Below are 19,847 nucleotides of genomic sequence, written 5' to 3'. Positions count from 1 at the left end.
AGTAGAAAAAAACTTCCTCTAAGAAGTAGTGTATCTACCGGAAACCTTCGGCAAGCATTACACTCAGTTGTAAAAAGTCAGATGCATTCACATTAAATTCACAAACAAAAGAAGAATGTTTACTCTCAGTGTTACCTTCAACATACTCGTAGAGGTCCTTATCAGTGCATTAAGACAATAAAAATAAACAAACTGGACAGAAATAAATAAAAGTCATAATATTTGGAAAATATGATCCTTTATAATTTGAGGGTGGATCTAATAGACTTAGTGGACGAATTGGATGTGATAGGGGCAGGTAAAGAAAGATCAAGTATGATACCTAGGCTTTTGGCTTGAGCCATCAGTGTTTTTCAGAACTTTAACTGAGATAATGGAAGATGAGGGTATGGGATGAAGAGAAAATATCAGCTAGACAGTTTGAGATATGAGTCTAGACTTTAGAGGTTTGGGGTACAGAATGAAGAGAAGATATTAGATAGGCAGATATTAGATAGGCAGTTTAATAATGAGTCTAGACTTCAGAGCAGAGGTCAGGTCTGCAAATATAAATTTCGAAGTCATCAGAAAATAGATGATATTAAAGCTTTAGGCCAAATTGAATTCTCAAGAGAAGAACATTGAAAATGCTGCAAACTAACATTTAGAGGCAAAATAAAAGAGAGAGAGAGAGAGATTTGGAAAGACTAGCCCCATGAGATAAGAGGAAAGCCCAAGTTTATTACAGGATCACAGAGCTGTGGGAGAGAAGATATTTTTTTTTAAGGGGAAGAGGAGCAAGATGTCAACAGTCATATGTTGTTGAAAGCTGATAGCAAAATCATGTAAATAAAGATGAAAAAGTAATCTTGGGATCTATCCATATGGGAACCTTGACACGTTACATGGCAGATGAGTTAGAAAGCCAGCTAGGGTGGGTCGAGGAGATCAGGGAAATGAGAAACTTGAGAAATCTCATATTCAAAATGCTTTTGATAAGGAAGCAAAGAAATCAGGGGATAACTGGAGGGATAAAGGACCCAGAGAAGAGCTTATTTTTTAAGGTGATGAGATAATAGAGAGTATTTTTACATTGATGTAAATAATCCAGCATGGGGAGAGAGATTATGACTTATGTGTTGGAAAGTGGGGAAAGTAAACTAAATTTAATATTATATAAAATTATAAAGTAGTTTACAAAGGAAACCAGTTGGATAGAACATGATCCATAAGTCAGCCTGGCAAACTAATTTTCTATCAACTCATTTGGATTTGAAGTTTGTTCTATGCTTGACTTTTAAGAAACTTATGTGTAAAAAAAAAATACATTTCTTTCAAAGAAATTTGATTAGCTCAGAGTTTTTTGGTGTTTTTGTTTTGTTTTGAGACAGGGTCTCGCTCTGTCACCAAGGCTGGAGTGCAGTGGTGTGACCACAGATGTCTGCAGCCTTGACCTCCCAGGCTTCAGTAACCCTCCTACCTCAGCATCCTGAGTAGCTGGGACCACAGGCACATGCCACCATGCCTGATGAATTTTCCTGTTTTTGGTAGAGACAGGGTTTCACCATGTTGCCCAGGCTGGTCTCAAACTCCTGAGCTCAAGCAATGAACTTGCCTTGGCCTCCAGAAGTGCTGGGATTACAAGCATGAATCACCACACCCAGCCTGAGGTTGTTTTTAAATAGCAGAATATCTGGGGTTTTCCCCCAGTAATGGCACCTTACTTCAGAATATGTCTTTGGTATCTGGGATGCACCTATATTAACAAAAGGCTTATTATTAAAAGGGTGTGGGGAAAACTGGTTAGCCATAAGTAGAAAGCTGAAACTGGATCCTTTCCTTACTCCTTATACGAAAGTTAATTCAAGATGGATTAGAGACTTAAATCCTAAAACCATAAAAACCCTAGAACAAAACCTAGGTAATACCATTCAGGACACAGGAATGGGCAAGGACCTCATGTCTAAAACACCAAAAGCAATGGCAACAAAAGCCAAAATTGACAAATGGGATCTCATTAAACTAAAGAGCTTCTGCACAGCAAAAGAAACTACCATCAGAGTGAACAGGCAACCTACAGAATGGGAGAAAATTTTTGCAATCTACTCATCTGACAAAGGGCTAATATCCAGAACCTACAAAGAACTCAAACAAATTTACAAGAAAAAAACAAACAACCCCATCAAAAAGTGGGCAAAGGATATGAACAGACACTTCTCAAAAGAAGACATTTATACAGCCAACAGACACATGAAAAAATGCTCATCATCACTCACCATCAGAGAAATGCAAATCAAAACCACAATGAGATACCATCTCACACCAGTTAGAATGGCAATCATTAAAAAGTCAGGAAACAACAGGGGTGCTGGAGAGGATGTGGAGAAATAGGAACACTTTTACACTGTTGGTGAGACTGTAAACTAGTTCAACTATTGTGGAAAACAGTGTGGCAATTCCTCAAGGATCTAGAACTAGAAATACCATCTGACCCAGCTATCCAATTACTGGGTATATACCCAAAGGATTATAAGTCATGCTGCTATAAAGACACATGTACACGTATGTTTACTGCAGCACTATTCACAATAGCAAAGACTTGGAATCAACCCAAATGTCCATCAGTGACAGACAGGGTTAAGAAAATGTGGCACATATACACCATGGAATACTATGCAGCCATAAAAAAGGATGAATCCATGTCCTTTGTAGGGACATGGATGCAGCTGGAAACCATCATTCTCAGCAAACTATCGCAAGAACAGTAAACCAAATACCGCATGTTCTCACTCATAGGTGGGAATTGAACAATGAGATCACTTGGACACAGGAAGGGGAACATCACACATCGGGTCCTATTGTGGGGAGGGGGGAGGGGGGAGGGATAGCATTAGGAGATATACCTAATGTAAATGACGAGTTAATGGGTGCAGCACACCAACATGGCACATGTATACATATGTAACAAACCTGCACATTGTGCACATGTATCCTAGAACTTAAAGTATAATTTTTAAAAGGCTTATTATTAATAATTCATAGTTCAAAACTTTCTACGGATGAAAAAGTGCAGATTTGACTAGAAAAATACAAACTGCCTATCTGCTCTCAACTCACTTGATTCAGTTGAATTTTAACCAGACAAGGGGGCATTTTTAGTTTTCTTTTTCTTTTTTGGCTGCTCAGCATTTGGATCCTAATTCTGTTTGGGGGCCTCCTAAAACAGTCAGTCATAGTGGAAGATAGGCCCTTCTTATCACTTATGCACTTAGCCAGTGCACGAGCTTAAAATGCCAAATACATATATTTCTTCCCCTCAACCCTTGTAGCTAGAGTGTAGTCAGTTCAAGTCTACGAGGCCATTGACTCCTCCACAGATGACACTAGGAAGGTGTGAGTATACGGAATAACTATGTTAGTGGCATTCAGTGGCCAGTGGCCACAACAATAGCATTATAACCAATTCTGGTGGTGTAATTTTGATTGTATTTCTGAACATCTGGATCCTCGTTCCTGGTGGATTCAGGCTTGGTTCTCCACATACTCTACCAATTATGAGAGCAATCCAAATCACATCTAATAAATTCCTACCTTGCAGAGTTAACTGAGGCTTTCTTTTTTGTTGATTGCCAACAAGAACCCTGGATGATACACCAAATATAACACACCTGCGGTATCTTCAGGACAACCTGACAGGCTTTTTCTTCAAAAATGCCACCCAATTCTTGAAATTTCTGGAAACCCAAATAGTACTTGCATTTTCCCCTTTATATTAGGTCGTACTTAGCTCACAATGGTCTAAATTATTTTTCAAAGGTCAATATCTGTTTATTGTGAAGATAAAGGTGCCTGTGTTGTGATCGCTGCATGCTATGAAAAAGTGCCATGTGTAACTAATGTTAGTATAAAAAAATTCACGAAGAGGAGGCAGAAACTCAGGAAATATTAATTGTTGAAATCAAGAGTGAGAATCAGTTTTAGATTCTCATGTTTTTGGAACATTTCAAAAGACTTAATATTTTGGTTAAAAAAAGAAATTTATATATTCTGGGATAATGATAAACATATCACTTTGCTACGATTCATCTCGGATTTTTCTCTCCTTTCTTACGGTTTTAGCTTTCCGATTTTGCTTTTGTTTTCATGCTGTGCCTCATCTTCCTTCTAAGCTTTCAGACTAAACATTCCATTCCTTTACCTTTAGAAAAAAAAAATGTGGTTGTGAATGTGTTCCTTTTACAGTAAGTGCTGAAAAACTATAAACTTTAAGCCAAAAGGACAATACTTCTTTCAAAACCCTTCCTTTAACAAATCATTTTTCAGAGCATTAAAAAGGCCATAAAGAGACAGTATGTTTTCCCCAGCCATTGAAGGTATGATGAATGGCACATCCTGAGGGTGAATGGAAGAGCCACTTTATAAAGTTTAAATAACAAATACTTGGGCTTAGTTATAGACTTTACACTAACCAGAGATACAAGGCATTTTAGCTGAATGACAGTGGACCAAACTAATCCTATAAAGTGACAAAAGGAAACATTGGGGCCTTCCACTGTGAAATATCTTGAAGTGAAGGCTTGGCAGGAAGTCAGTCTTGCATAAACATAAAAGCCAAACTCTTTTAGAAAACATATTATCAGAGATGATTTATTTTTATGTGAGAATAGTTCTTCTAAAAATATTTTAGATCTTTTTCTTGAATATAAATACTGATTTACTAATATGACCTGTCTTTTTTCATGTCCTAGACAACAACGATTTCATAAGAAGAGGCAAATGGAACTCAGAATAAGCAATCATAGACTACAAGCATAGAATAATTTCAATAATTTTTGCATTTGAACACAAAAAATGAGTTACTAAAAGCATAGTCCCCTTCAAGTTGTAATTCAAACACATAACATAATTTGACTTCAATAGGCAAAGCAAATGACACTTACTTGGAAATTTCTAAGGTACTTACAGAAAGTCAAGGAGAGGACTTAAATTGAAGAAAAAAATATGTCTGACTAATAGTGAATAAAATTGTTATTGATGCAAAAAGCATTGTTGAATGAAATCTTTTCAACATCTTAAATATATAATGGTCTAAACCTTGACCACCTCAAGTTCTTTTAAGAAGCAGGCAGAGGAAAACAGAGAAAGAATGAATATAAGAACATTTACATCCAGAGTATACAACTCCAGAAGATAGAATTTATTCCTATTTCATTGTTGTGTGCACTTTTCCCCCATGATTAACCAGTGCATTGCACAAGAAGGCTGAGTGTTTGTTGAATAAACAATCCCAGAAATAACTGGAAAATAGTGCAGAATAATGAAGAGAGAGCTTAAATAGAGATCAGGAAAGATAAAGCATCTTCTTCCTTTCTTTACTATGTTGAGATACTCTCTGAATATTATTTTCCTTATTTGAAAAACGAAGAGTCAAAGTGCCTTAAGTACCTTTGAGTTCAGAAATTCATTGCTTTGAGAGTAAATATACTTAAGATTGAGTACTAGAATTCAGAATATTGCTGTGCAAGTTAAAAAATAATTCTATCTTTGGGGAGAAAAAATGGGGTTATATTTTGTTTATTTTTTATACTCAGTAGAATAAAGGGGGTCCTTAATTAGTAAAATTGTACATTTCAATATGTTCATGTTTGCACACAGAAAGGTGCTGAGTACATGCTATGGCTGCAGTGCAATGTCTTTTGTAAATGTTAGCTCTTTGGGGAGCAAGCATACCCACATTCACATGGCATTTCCTAAGCCTGTTTTCCTTCTCAGGGTTAAACTCACTGATGCAAATTGCCCAACTGGGTTATAATTAAACTTCTACTCCCACTTTCCTTTGGGCTCTTCAATCATATATACTTCTCTTTCCCCTCTTTTCCCCATAGTCTTCTCTCTATTTTCCCTAAACTCCTAACACATAGGCCTGTGGTGAGGAGAGCTGACAATAATGAGGCCCCAGGAACTGGTTCAGAGCCTGCTGTAAAACTTTTTTAATTAAACCCTTGAGATTTTAAGAATTTGTAATTAGAATGCATGGTTTGAAATGAACTAACATAACCCTGCCATCTAGCTGGCATAACCCGGTGCCCATGGGTCTGCTGATCTCTGGGTGCTTAGGTCCTGGCAGAACAGACTGTTTCTGACTGTTTCTAACCATTGACCATCCTGTCCCAAAAGTGGGATTAGTTATGGACTTCACACCCACCAGAGACACAAGGCATTTTAGCTGAATGACAGTAGACCAAACTAATCCTATAAAGTGACAAAGGGAAACACTGGGGTCCTCCACTGTGAAATATCTTGAAGTGAAGGCTTCTTTGAACCTTTTGGGAAGTGTCCCAAATTTTCCTCCTGTTGAACTGTTAGAATGTGTTTAATTTTCCACTATAAGAATAGGTTGCTTTGATGAGTATCTATTGGGATAAGTTTCTACCTTTGTGAAATTTCTTCAAAATAGATTCCCGGAAGTAGAATTAGAGTGGGAAAGAGTAGAAATATATTAAGGGCTCATCACAGATGCCAAATCCCTTTCTTTTCACTCATTCATACAAACAAATATTTATTGAGCACCTGCTGTGTACCAGGTACTCTTCTAGGTGCTGAAATTTCGTTGTGAATGAGATAGGTGAGGTTTCTGATATCATGGAATACCTACTCTACTGGTTAAGGAAGACAATCAGTAAGTGGGCAAAAAATACGTAATATAATTATAAATGGTAACAAAAGCTATATAAATATATAAAATGGAATGATAGAGAATAGGGGTTGGCTTCTCTCCTTCTTTTGTAGCCCATACAATTTATCAGGAACATTGGTCAGCTTTACCTTCCAAGTACGTACAGAACTTAATATCTTCTCTACATCTGTATTGTTATCTCCCTAATCCAGGTCACCATCATCATTTGCCTGGACTTTTGCAAGAGTTTCCTAATTGATCTCCCTGCTACCATATTACCGCCCCCCCTTCATAGTCTGTTCTCCCCACAGCAGTCAGAATGATTCTTTTAAAGTGTAAGTCAAGTCATATAATTCAGCTGCAGAACACTTCCAATAGCTCACTTCTTTCTCAGTGTAAAATCTGTCATTTCCATGGCTTGTAGAAGAATCTGTGGCCTGAACACTGCTACATCTCTAAACCCATCTCTACCATTCCCCTCCCCGGCTGCAATCCTTTCTGATTTCAAGCATGACCCTTCCTCAGTGCCTTTGCACTTGCTGTATCCTCTGTTGGGAACATAGTTTCCCCATATATTTCTCACTCCTTCAGTTCTTTGCTCAAATATGACCTTTTCATAGAAATAGTCACTAACCATCCCAAATAAAATAGTATGGCATTCCCATGTCTCTCTTTATCCTACTTTCTTTCTCTTCAGGGTACTTATTGTCTCTTGACAAATTTATTTGTATATTTTGTTTATTGACTGTTTTTACCCACTAAAATAGAAATTTCATGGATCAAATACTTTATCTGTGCTGTTCACTGCTATATCCCCAGTGTCTAAATTGATACCTGGCACATAGGTAATGGCTCAATATTTGTTGAATTAATGAAGAAATTAATGACTTTGTTTGAAGCTGGTGAGAAATTTCTTGGAATATGCTGTGAGTCTAGACCATGCGTGTCCTATTCAACTTGCTTTTAATTTTTATCAATGTCATGGATCAAGAAATAGTAGAGGCCCAATAAACTGTATGCTGTCTTGGAGTCCAGCAGTGCTGGAACTGAGGCTCAAGAGAAGTACAGGCTGCATCCCCAAGATCTAGGCGTGAGTGACCCTGGGCTATCACACTTGGGGCTAAGGTGCAGTGCTGCTGGGGCTGAGGTGCAAGTGGTGCACACATTCCCCATCCTTTGGCCTAGGCTGTTGCCACTGAAGAGAGCACTACCCTCCCCAGTGGCAGGATAACAGCACAGTTGTTGCTTCCCCCATGCAAGCATTCCACCAGTGGCCTGAGGATCACCCAACTCCTTCGTACCATGGGTGGCTCCTCCACACGCCATTGGAGGCCTGAGGGCAAGCCCACCTGACCCAGATTTACCCCCTTCCCATACAAGAGCACATAGTCTAGGGGTCAGGGGATTTCCCAACTCAGTTCACCACCATCGGAACCTAAACACCCCTCCCAGGGACCTACTCACCAAAATGAGAACAACACAACTGGCACTTATCTACATGTGCCGCCCGCGGGTCTAAAGACTAGCCCACGCAGCCCATTGTGGCCACCACCAACACCAGCACATACTTCTCAAGACCCAGAGGATTGTTCTGCCACTGACTCTACCATTGCCCACGCCATACTGGTTGTCCAGAGGTCCAAGAACCTGACACCCACCTTGCCCAAAATTACCACTACCAGCGTGTGAGTAAGCTAGCAGAAGGCCCAAGGGTTAGCCTGCCTGGACCCGCTAATACTAGTGCCAGTTTACACTGCCCCCGGTGTCCAAGAACAGGCATTCTCAGCCCAACACTGGTACCAATGGGGCTGGAAAACTGGCCTACTTGGCTTCCCAGTCCCCAGCAGAACTTCACTACAGTTTCCAGCTGTACCCTAAGGAAATCACCGATACCACTGATGTTGTTTAAAGCTACACTACTGCATGCACCCAGAATCAAAGCCAAATGTTCTACCCAACAAACACCATAGATACATCTTCAAGAAAGTCTTCCTCTACAAAAGCAAATTCAACAAGTTGGAAGAAGCTAATATTATTTCAGATATGTCAATATCAATGTAAGAACACAAGAAACATGAAAAAGCAAGGAAATAATACACCTCCAAAGGAACACAATAACTCTCGAACAACAGATTCCAATAAAAAATCAATGAAATCATGGGAGAAGAATTCAAAATCTGAATATTAAAGAAGCTCAGTGGAATACAAGAAACTTCTGAAAAACTTACAAAGAAATCGGAAAAACAATTCAGGATATGAATGGTAATTTGCCAAAGAGAGAGATAATAATAAAAAAAAAAACAAGCAGAAATTCAGAAAATGAAAAATTCATTTAATGAAATACAAAATATATTCAAAAGCTTCAACAAAAATAGACTAGATCAAGCAGAAGAAAGAATCTCAGAACTTGAAAACAAGTCTATTGAAATAACACAGCCTGACAAAACTAAAGACAAAAGAATAAGCAAATTCTCCATAGCATATGAAACACCATAAAGTGGCCAAATATTTGAATTACTGGGGTCTCAGAAGGCAGAGAGAGAACAAAAGGATTAGAAAACTATTCAACATAACAATATACAACAACTTCCCAAGTCTAGCAAGAGATTTAGGCGTCTAGATACAAGAGGCTCTGAGATCCCCAAACAGATATAATGCAAAAAAGTTTTCATGAAACATTACAGTCAGATGTCTACAGTAAAATACACAGAAATAATTCTGCAAACAGTGAGAGAAAACATATAGTCACCTTTAAAGGAACCCCCATCAGACTAACAGTGAATTTCTCGGTAGAAGCCTTTCTGCCAGGAAAGAATGAGATGATATATTCAAAGGGCTAAGAAAAAAAAAATACTGCCAGAGAAAGATCGACTTCCAGCAAATTATTCTTCATAAATGAAGGAGAAATAAAAAAGTCTTTCCCAAAGAAGCAAAAGCTGATAAAATTCATCACCACTCAACTGGTCCTCCAAGAAATGCTCAAGGCAGTCCCAAACCTGAAAGAAAAAGACAGCATTTACCATCACAAAAACACATCAAAGTATAAAACTCATTGGGAAAACAAACACACAAATGAGGAAGAGAAAGAACTCACACCGTACCACCAGAGAAAACTACCAAACTGCAATGACAAACATTAAAAGAAAAAGAAAAGAACGAAGAAAATACAAAACAACCAGAAAACAATGAACAATATGACAGAAACAATACTTCACATATGGCCGGGTCACGCTTGTAATCCCAGCACTTTGGGAGGCCAAGGCAGGCAGATCACCTGAGGTCAGGAGTTTGAGACCAGTCTGGCCAACATGGTGAAATCCCATCTCTACTAAAAAAAAAAAACAGAAATTAGCCAGGCATGGTGGCAGGTGCCTGTAATCCCAGCTACGTGGGCGGCTGAGGCAGAAGAATCACTTGAACCTGGGAGGCGAAGGTTGCAGTGAGCCAATATCATACTACTTCACTCCAGCCTGGGCAACGGAGTGAGACTCTTGTCCAAAAAAAAAAAAAAAAAAAAAACTTCACATATCAATAATAACCGTAAATGTAAATTGATTAAATTCTCCACTTAAAAGATATAGACTGACTTAATTGATTAAAAGAAGTATATATGATCCAACTATGTGCTGCCTACAAGAAACACATTTTACTTGCGAAGACATACATAGACTGAAAGAAAAAGGATCAAAAAAGATATACCATGCAAACAAAAACCAAATGTGAGCAGAAGTTGATTTATTTATATCCGATAAAAGAGACTTTAAGTCAAAAATAGTAAGAAAAGGCAAAGAAGGTCATTATATAATGATAAAGGGATCAATTCATCAAGAGGATATAATAATTGTAAATACCTATGCACCTAGCACTGTGGTACCCAGATTCATAAAGCAAATATTACTAGATCTAAAGAGAAAGATAAATTCCAATACAACAATAGTGAGGAACTTCAACACCCCACTCTAAGCATTAGACAGATCATCTAGATGTAAAATCAACTAAAAAATATTGAATTTAACGTACTATAGATCAAATGGACCTAACAGACACCTACAGAACATTTTATTCAACAACTGCAGAATACACATTTTTTTCTACTCAGCCTGTGGAGCATTTTTCAGGATAGATCATATTTTCAGCCACAAAAGAAGTCTCAAAAAATTCTTAAAACTTGAAATTATATTAAGTATTTTCCCATACAACAGTGGAATAAAACCAAAAATTAATACAAAGAACAATTTTGGAAGCTATACAAATACATAAAAAATAAAACAACATGGTCCTGACTGAAGAATTTAAAATGGAAATAAAAACATTTATTGAAACAAGGCCAGGCGCGGTGGCTCAAGCCTGTAATCCCAGCACTTTGGGAGGCCGAGGCGGGTGGATCACGAGGTCAGGAGATCGAGACTATCCTGGCTAACATGGTGAAACCCCGTCTCTACTAAAAATACAAAAAACTAGCCAGGCGTGGTGGCGGGCGCCTGTAGTCTCAGCTACTTGGGAGGCTGAGGCGGGAGAATGGCGTGAACCCGGGAGGTGGAGCTTGCAGTGAGCCGAGATCATGCCACTGCACTCCAGCCTGGGAGACACAGCGAGACTCCGTCTCAAAAAAAAAAAAAAAACATTTATTGAAACAAATAAAAGTTGAAACACAAGATGCCAAAATCTGTGGAATACAACTAACGCAGTACTAAGAGGGAAGTTTACACCAATAAACATCTGCATCAAAAGAAGTAGAAAGTTTTAAAATAAACAATGCACCTCAAAGAATTATTATAGAAAAGGAAGAACAGACTAAACCCAAAATTAGCAGAAGAAAAGAAGCAATAAAGATAAGATGAGAACTAAATAAAATAGAGATTAAAAGAAAAGGATCATTAAAGCAAAAAGTTAGTTCTTCAGAAAGATAAACAAAACTGACAAACCTGTAACTAGACTAACCAAGAAAATAAGAGAAGACCAAATAACAAAATCAGAAATAAAAAAGGAGACATTACAACTGATACCAAAGAAACATAAAAGATCATCAGGGATTATGATGAATAACTATACACTAACAAACTGGAAAGCCTAGATAAAATGGATAAATTCCTGGAAACATACAAACTATCAAGATTGAATCAGGAAAACATAGAAAACTTGAACAAACTAATAATGAATAGTGAGATTAAATTAGCAACAAAAAGTCTCCCAACAAAGAAAAGCCCAGGACCAGATAGACTCACTTTCAAATTCTAACAAACATAAAAAGAACTAATATCAATCCTCTTCAAACTATTCCAAAAAATCGAAGAACAGGGAATTATCCCTAATTTACTCTAGGAGGTCAGCATTGCCCTGATACCAAACCAAACAAGAATACACACACAAAAAGAAAACTACAGACCAATACCCCTAATGAACATAGACACATAAATTCTCCACAAAATACTAGCAAAATGAATTTAATAGAATGTCAAAAAGATAATACTCCATGAGCAAGCAGGTTTCATCCCAGGGATACAAGGATGGTTTAACATATACAAATCAATAAATGTTTCACATCACATGAACAGAATGAAGGGCAAAAACTATATGATCATTTCAACAGATTCAGAAAAGGGATTTAATAAAATTCAACATCATTTCGTTATAAAAACTCTCAACAAACTAGGCATAGAGGCACCATACCTCAAAATAATAATGGCCGTATATGACAAACCCACAGCCAACATCATAATGAATGGGGAAAAGTTGAAAACCTTTTCTCCAAGAACTAGAACAAGACAAAGTTGCTCACTTTCACTACTCCTATTGAACATAATGCTTAAAATACCACTAAAAATACTATTTCCCCTAGCCAGAGCAATCAGACAAGAGTAAAAAATAAAAGGCATTCAAATTGGAAAAGAGAGAGTCAAATTGTCTCTCTTTGCACATGAAATAATCTTATATTTAGAAAAAAAAATCATTCCACCAAAAACTCCTAAAACTGATAAACAAATTCAATAAAGTTGCAAGATACAAAATTAACATACAAAAATCAGTAGCATTTCTATACACCAACAATAAAACAGCCAAAAGAAAAATCAAGAAGACAATCCCATTTACAATTGCTACAAAAAAATAAAATAAAATATCTAGGAGTAAATTTAACCAAGGGGATAAAAGATCTCTACAATAAAAACTATAAAACACTGATAAAATGAATTAAAGAAGACATAAACAAATAGATATCCCATGCTCATGGATCAGAAGAATCAATATTGTCAAAATGACCAAAGAAATATCCAGATTCAATGAAACCCTTATCAAAATACCAACGTCATTTTTTACAGAAATAGAAGACAAAATTCTAAAATTCATATGGAATAGAAAAAAGAGCCAGTATAATCAAAACAATCCTGAGCAAAAAGTACAAAGCAGGAGTCATCACACTACCTGACTTCAAAATATATTACAAGGTTATAGTAACCAAAAGGCATGGTATCGATATAGAAATAGACACAAAAACCAATGGAACAGAATAGAAAACCCAAAAATAAATCTACATATTTACAGCCAACAGACTTTCAACAAAGGTGCCCAGAACATACACTGAGGAAAGGATACCTTCTTCAATAAATAGTGCTGAAAAAATGGGATATTCACATGCAGAAGAATGCAACTGGATCCCTATCTTCCACCTTACATAAAAATCAGTTCAAAGTGGATCAAAGACTTAAAAGTAAGACTTGAAACTATAAAACCACTAGAAGAAAACAAAGGGAAAACACTCCAGGATATTGGTTTAGGCAAATATTTTATGGCTGAGACCTCAAAAGCAGAGACAACTGAAACAAAAATAGACAAATGGCACTATAGTAAACTAAAAAGTTTTTGCACAGTGAAAGAAGCAATTAACAAAGTGAAGAAATGAACTGTTGAATGGGAGGAAATAGTTGCAAACTATCCATCCAACAAGGGACTAATATCTAGAATATGCAAGGAACACAAACAATTCAACAATTAAAAAAAAATTCAATTAAAAAGTGGGCAAATGACATGAATAGACAATTTTCAAAGGAAGACACACAAATAGCCAACAAGCATATTTTAAAACATGCTCAACATCTCTAATCATCAGAGAAATGCAAATCAAAACCATGATGAGATATGATCTCACCCTAATTAGAATGGTTATTCCTATAAAGACAAAAAAAAAAAAAAAACAGATGCTGGCAAGGATGTATAGAAAAGGGAATACTTAACAATAGCAAAGGTATGGACTCAATGTAAGTGTTCATCAATGGATGAATGGATAAAGAAAATGTGGTATAGATATACAATGAAATACTATTCATTCATAAGAAAGAATGAAATCATGTCATCTGCAGCAATATGGATGGAAATAAAGGTCATTATGTTAAGTGAAATAGTCCAGGCACAGAAAGACAAAATATCACATGTTCTCACTCATGTGCAGGAGCTAAAAACCTTGCTCTCCAATACCAGAGTTTGGGAGGGTGTGAGGGTAGGCGGGGAGAGAAATGAAAAGAGGTTCGTGAAGAAGCACAAACTTACAGTTAGATAGAGGAAATAAGTTCTAATTTTCAATAGCAGACTGGGGTGATTATAGTTAACAACAATATATTGTGTATTTTAAAGTAGCTAGAAGAAAGAACTTGAAATGTTACCAACACATAGAAATGACAAATACTCAATATGATGGATACCCCAAATACCCTGAGTTGATCTTACACGTTTGATGCACATTAAAAATGCTCACATGTACCCCCATAAATGTGCAAAACACTATGTATCAATAAAAGGAAAAGAGAAATAATAGAGAGTCTCACAAGTGTTATACACATGACTTGTTATCAGAATTATATTCAGCAATCCTTTTCAAACCGCAGGTCACTAACCATTACTAGTCTGTGAAGATAGTTTAGCAGGTTGTGAACAGCCTTTTGTTAACAAAAGAGAATTCATCCAGGCTGGAACAGAATATAATTGAATTGAAAAAAAAAAAAAAAAAAAAAAAACCTTTATTGCATGTAATAAGGCTGATTGTTGTTTTGTGAAAGTTTGTTTTAATCGTATGTAAATGGGCTTTCTGAGCACATAACGAAATACGATATAAAAAGTATTTGTTATTATAGGTCACAGTGTTTTTTTTAAAAAACAATGGCCTACAATGTTGATCCTCAGGAATCCACCCAGGATTTCCAGGAAATAAAAATAACAGAAGAAAACAACGAATAGGAAAAACAATGAAAGAGAAGCAAAGAGAGAATCAATGACCAAAGAGTTGTTCCCTTGAAAAAAGTTCATAAATTAATAGTGACTAGCCATATTGGCCAAGATAAAAAGAGAGAAGACACAAATTAACAATTTTAGGAATGAAGGATGGAAAATTTTTTCAGATCCTAGTTATTTATAAACATAAAAATAAATCATACATGTGTCATACATGACACAGCAGCAAAACTCACTGAAGAAGAAATAGCTATCTTGAATAATCTACTATACATTAAAGAAATTGAATTTGTGGTTTAAAATTCTCAAAGAAAAACCTTCAAGTCCAGATGGCTGTACTAACAAGTTTTTCCTAACATTTCAGAAAAATGTAATATAATTATACACAATTTTTTTCCACAAAATAAGAGAGGAGGGAATGACACCCAGCTCATTTTATAAACTCAGCATTACATATGTTAAAAACAAAGACATTACAAGAAAATTACAGACCAAATATCCCCCACAGCATAGATATGAAAATATTCAATAGAATGCTAGCAATTGTAATCCAACAATACATAAAAAGATAACATATCATTACCAAGTGAGGTTTATTTCATCATGAAAACATAGTTAAGCATTCAAAAGTTAATTAAATTAGTTCATCACATCAGTAGACAAAAGAAGAAAAACATTGCTCATCTCAAGAGATGCAGAAAATCATTGGACAAAATTTGAAATCCAACCATAATGAAAATCCTCAGCAATTTAACATTGCTGAGTAAACATCAGAGTTAATACTAAAAGACCATATGCTTTGCCTCTAAGATCAGGAATAAGGATGAGAAGTCCATTCTTACTGCTCTTTTTAGACACACTGAAAATTCTAAGTGCAATAAGAGAAGAAATTGAAAAAAAAGACAGACAGACTGGAATGGAAGAAGTAAAAATGTTTCTCTTTGCAGATGACATGATTATATATTTAGAAAATTATTAAGAATCTACAAGAAAGGTATTAGAACTAATAAGTAAATTTAGCAAGGTCAATAGTTAGAAGGCCAATGTAAATTTAATACACAAAATCACGTTTCTGTCTACATTCTATATACTATCAATAGAAACTGAAAAATTTCAAGCAGTGCTATTGTAATGATAACAAAAATAAGAAATACTTTGGTAAAAATTTAGCAAAATATGTTTATACAGGTGTTATGATCTGCATATTGAAAACTTCAAAACGCCAATGAAATAAATCAAAGATCTAAACAAATATGAGATGTTCCTTATTCAAGATTTGCAAGTCTCAACATTGTTATGTTAATTTATTAATGTTAATCATAAATTAACCTTCCATAGATTCCATGCAACCTTAGTAGAAAATGCCAGCAATATTCTTTTTGGAGAAATCAACAAGCTAATTCTAAACTTTATATGGAAAAAATCAAAGGAAGTACAAGAGCTGACATAATTTTAAAAAGAACAAAGCCTGAGGACTTAATTATTTCATTTCAAGACACATTAATCAAGATGTATAGATCAGGATTAAAGTATAAAGCTACATTAATCAAAACAACGTAGTATTGGTGAAAGGACAGACACATAAATCCACTGTAACAAAACAAAGTCCAGATAAAGACTCACATATAAATTATCAATTAATATTTGATAAAAGTACAAAGAAAACTCAGTGCAGAAAAGAGAATTTTTTCAACAAATGATCTGAAAAAATTTAACATCCATTTGCAAAACTTTTTAAATCTTGACCCATACCTCATACCATATGTAAAAATTAAATCAAAATGAATCATAAAGTGTAAAAAAATAAAAATTCAGAAGAAATCATAAGACCACAAATTGATACCTTGGATTAAACAAAGACTTATTAGATATGAAATTTAATCTCAATCATGAAGATAAAATTGATAGTGATTCATCAAAGTTAAGAACTTCTGCTCTTTGTAAGACACTGTTCAGAACCTTAGAAGACAATCTATACACTGAGAGAAAATATTTGCAAAAGGCATTTCTGATGAAGAACCTGTATCCGAGATTTCTGCCTCTCTTCCCAGTGGGGTCACAACCCTTAGCCCGCTCGGGATATTGGCAACAGCTGAGGCACTAAGTATTGGTTAAAACAAACAAACAAACAAACAAAAAACAACTGAATAAGGGTAAAACAAAGTCCATGAATTATTAGATAGTCCAGAAAAAAAATCCTCCCGCAGTCCAAGGACCAGATAACAGCAGGAAATGCAGTTAGAAAGAATCAACTGGAAGTAAAAGCTGGAATCGCAAATAAAATTACCAGTTGTATTTTTCAGTTGTTACAGGAGGCAAGTGTCAAAACTGCTTTCACCAGAAAATGTGGGGAGACAGACAGCTTTTGCTGCTCCCGCATGTGAAATGATTCCAACTGAATGGGTTTGCAGAAGAATAGCAACTGATTCTTTTCTCAAAAGAAATCCTGATGACAAGGAAGGATATAAGTTTTACCTACCTAAAGTGGAGATGTTTTTCAAGGATGATGCCAGTAACGACCCACAGTCATCAAAGGAACAGCTAATTGCTCCAAAATTTTGCTTTGGCGGACTTCTCATAGGCCAAACTGAAGTGGGTATCACGTCATACTACATAGGCTTTTTTTTTTTTTTAAATACTGAAGAAATCTTGGTTGCTCCAGAACTGTATACTGGTTGATATGATGATCAAATTTGGTGTTGATATAACCCCCAAAGAAATTGTTCTTGCTGATGATATTGACAATGATTCCTGGAGACTCTGGCCATCAGTGGATTGAAGCCAACAGAAAGACAAACAGCCTCATCAGGACCTCAAAGAAGTAACTCCTGAAGGGCTCAAGATGGTAAGGAAAAACTTAGAGTGGGTTTCAGAGAGAGAAGAGTTGCTTTTGAAATTAGAAAGTCCGCACAGGATGGCAGTATTGATAGGCTATACTTCTGATCTTGGCCACTGTGAAAAAATCAAGAAGTCCTGTGGAAATCTTGGCATTCCATGTGAACTTCAAGTTACATCTGTGCATAAAGGATCAGATAAAACTCTGAGGATTAAAGCTGAGTGTGAAGAGGATGGCATTCCCACTGTATTTGTGGCAGTGGCAGGCAGAAGTGGTTTGGGACCAGTGACGTCTGGGAACTCTGCATGTCCACTTATCAGCTGCCCTCTGCTCATGCAGACTGGGGAGCTCAGGATGTGCGGTCTTCTCTTCGACCACCCAGTGGTCTCAGCTGCTCAACCACCCTTTATCCAGAAAGGTCAGCTCGGTTTACTGCTCAGATATTTGGGCTAAACAACCATTTGCTGTGGGGCAGGCTGCTGTTCATATTTACTAATATCTCCTTATAGGCAGAGAAGTTACTATAAGGACATTTTCAAATTACTCTCTTATCCACTGTATGGTCATTGTCAAGTGATAATATAATTAAAGAAATATCTTTTATAAATGCTAATAATGTTCTATTATAAAACTCTAGAGTTATTACCTGACCTTCTATATGTCAATCCATAAGTTTTAGGAAGTAAAACTGGCTATATTTTAGGTGATAAGAGCAATGTCGTTCTCATTCACTCTATTGTCTTCACAAAATTCTAAGGGTATAGTTCTAAATTTTCAATTAGTATTTCAGAAAGTGATTTCTATTTACATGTACATCTGTAGATAAGTTCTGATTTTCTTTTAAAGAAAAGTTGAGATTGGGTAGAAAACAAGGTAGAGGAGCGCTGTTGCGCCCATGGAAAGGGGACTTTCCTGAGACCTTCTCTGTTGGTTGTTAGAACAATTTTTCCATGTAAACAGTAGAGTTACCTTCGCCATGCCAAATGAAAGAGTTAGTGAATCTTACTTGGCTATGTAACAACAACAACACTCGATCATAAAATGAACGATTTGATTTTTAAGATGGTCAAAATATTTTATTAGGCATTGCACCAGAGAAGACATGCAGATGGTAAATAAACACAGGCAGAAACACTCAGTATCATTTGTGGTAAAAATTATCTTCTTTATGCTTTCCCGTATTCAATTTTTTTCTACTATTAGTAATATTGTATATTACTTCTATCAGAAAAAATAATTTTAGAATTAGTTTGTTCAATTTTATAATCATGCTTGTATTTTTTAAATCATGGAGAGCAAACATTGCTGAGAAAATACACCTATTTTTATGGGCGATGGGTTTTTTTTTCATTTTTTCACATTTTCAACTTTCATTTAGTGAACATATGCTACTTTTTATCCTAAAAAATGTTTAAAAAATCAATTTTACAAGCATGGGATAGGAAAACTCTGTCTTGTTAATAAATGAAGTGAAAAATCTTTGTACCTTTAGTTGTTCATAAGTTGAAAATGAGTAGTGTGATATATCTTTAAACACAAACTTCCATGTTAGCTACATTAATAATGCTTCTTTGCCAGGAACTAATAATCCCCAAGCATATTCCCTTTTCATATCATTTCTGAAATAATCCATGCTATTCTGGGCACCATTTCAACAAGCAAGTTGACCAGGTCAAGTTCACCCAGAGGAAAAGGCCCAAGGTGAATACTCAGGAAAGAATGTGATATCAGAAACTCTAAGGCATCAAAGTCTAAGGAAAAATATGAAGATATTCTCTAAATACTTTTGAGGCTGGCATTTAAAAGAAAGAGAATGTCTTCTCTGAATTATCAGAAAACGGAGTTCTATCAATTGTTAAGAATATCATTGCCAAATAAACATTCAAGAACCGGGAGAATGACAACCATATGGGTTCCAGGAACTGTTTGACCTATTTTGAGGCAAACTGGACAGGATCTAATTTGTTTCTTGAGTCTCAGGAGCCCTTTCTCTGATAGGGGGAAGCAGTGGTAATTGGTATTCCTCGGGAAATAGTATTTCCTCAGAGCCAGCATCAAGTAGTTCCTGAAAGTCTGGGGCATTTTTTCACAGCTATTTAAACCAAGTAAGTAGTACTAGAACCCTTTGGTAAAGGC

General features: G+C 36.0%; 1 pseudogene; it reads left to right on the top strand.

Moving 5' to 3' along the window:
* Nucleotides 1–231: 231 nt before the first annotated feature.
* On the top strand, nt 232–18,220 carry LOC704715 (bifunctional phosphoribosylaminoimidazole carboxylase/phosphoribosylaminoimidazole succinocarboxamide synthetase pseudogene; annotated as a pseudogene).
* Nucleotides 18,221–19,847: the final 1,627 nt, after the last annotated feature.

The sequence above is a fragment of the Macaca mulatta genome, chromosome 3 (genome assembly GCF_049350105.2).
Source record: "Macaca mulatta isolate MMU2019108-1 chromosome 3, T2T-MMU8v2.0, whole genome shotgun sequence".
In the NCBI taxonomy this organism is placed as follows: domain Eukaryota; kingdom Metazoa; phylum Chordata; class Mammalia; order Primates; family Cercopithecidae; genus Macaca; species Macaca mulatta.
The sequence above is the reverse complement of the archived record's forward strand: the minus strand, read 5'-3'. Positions and strand labels throughout refer to the sequence as shown.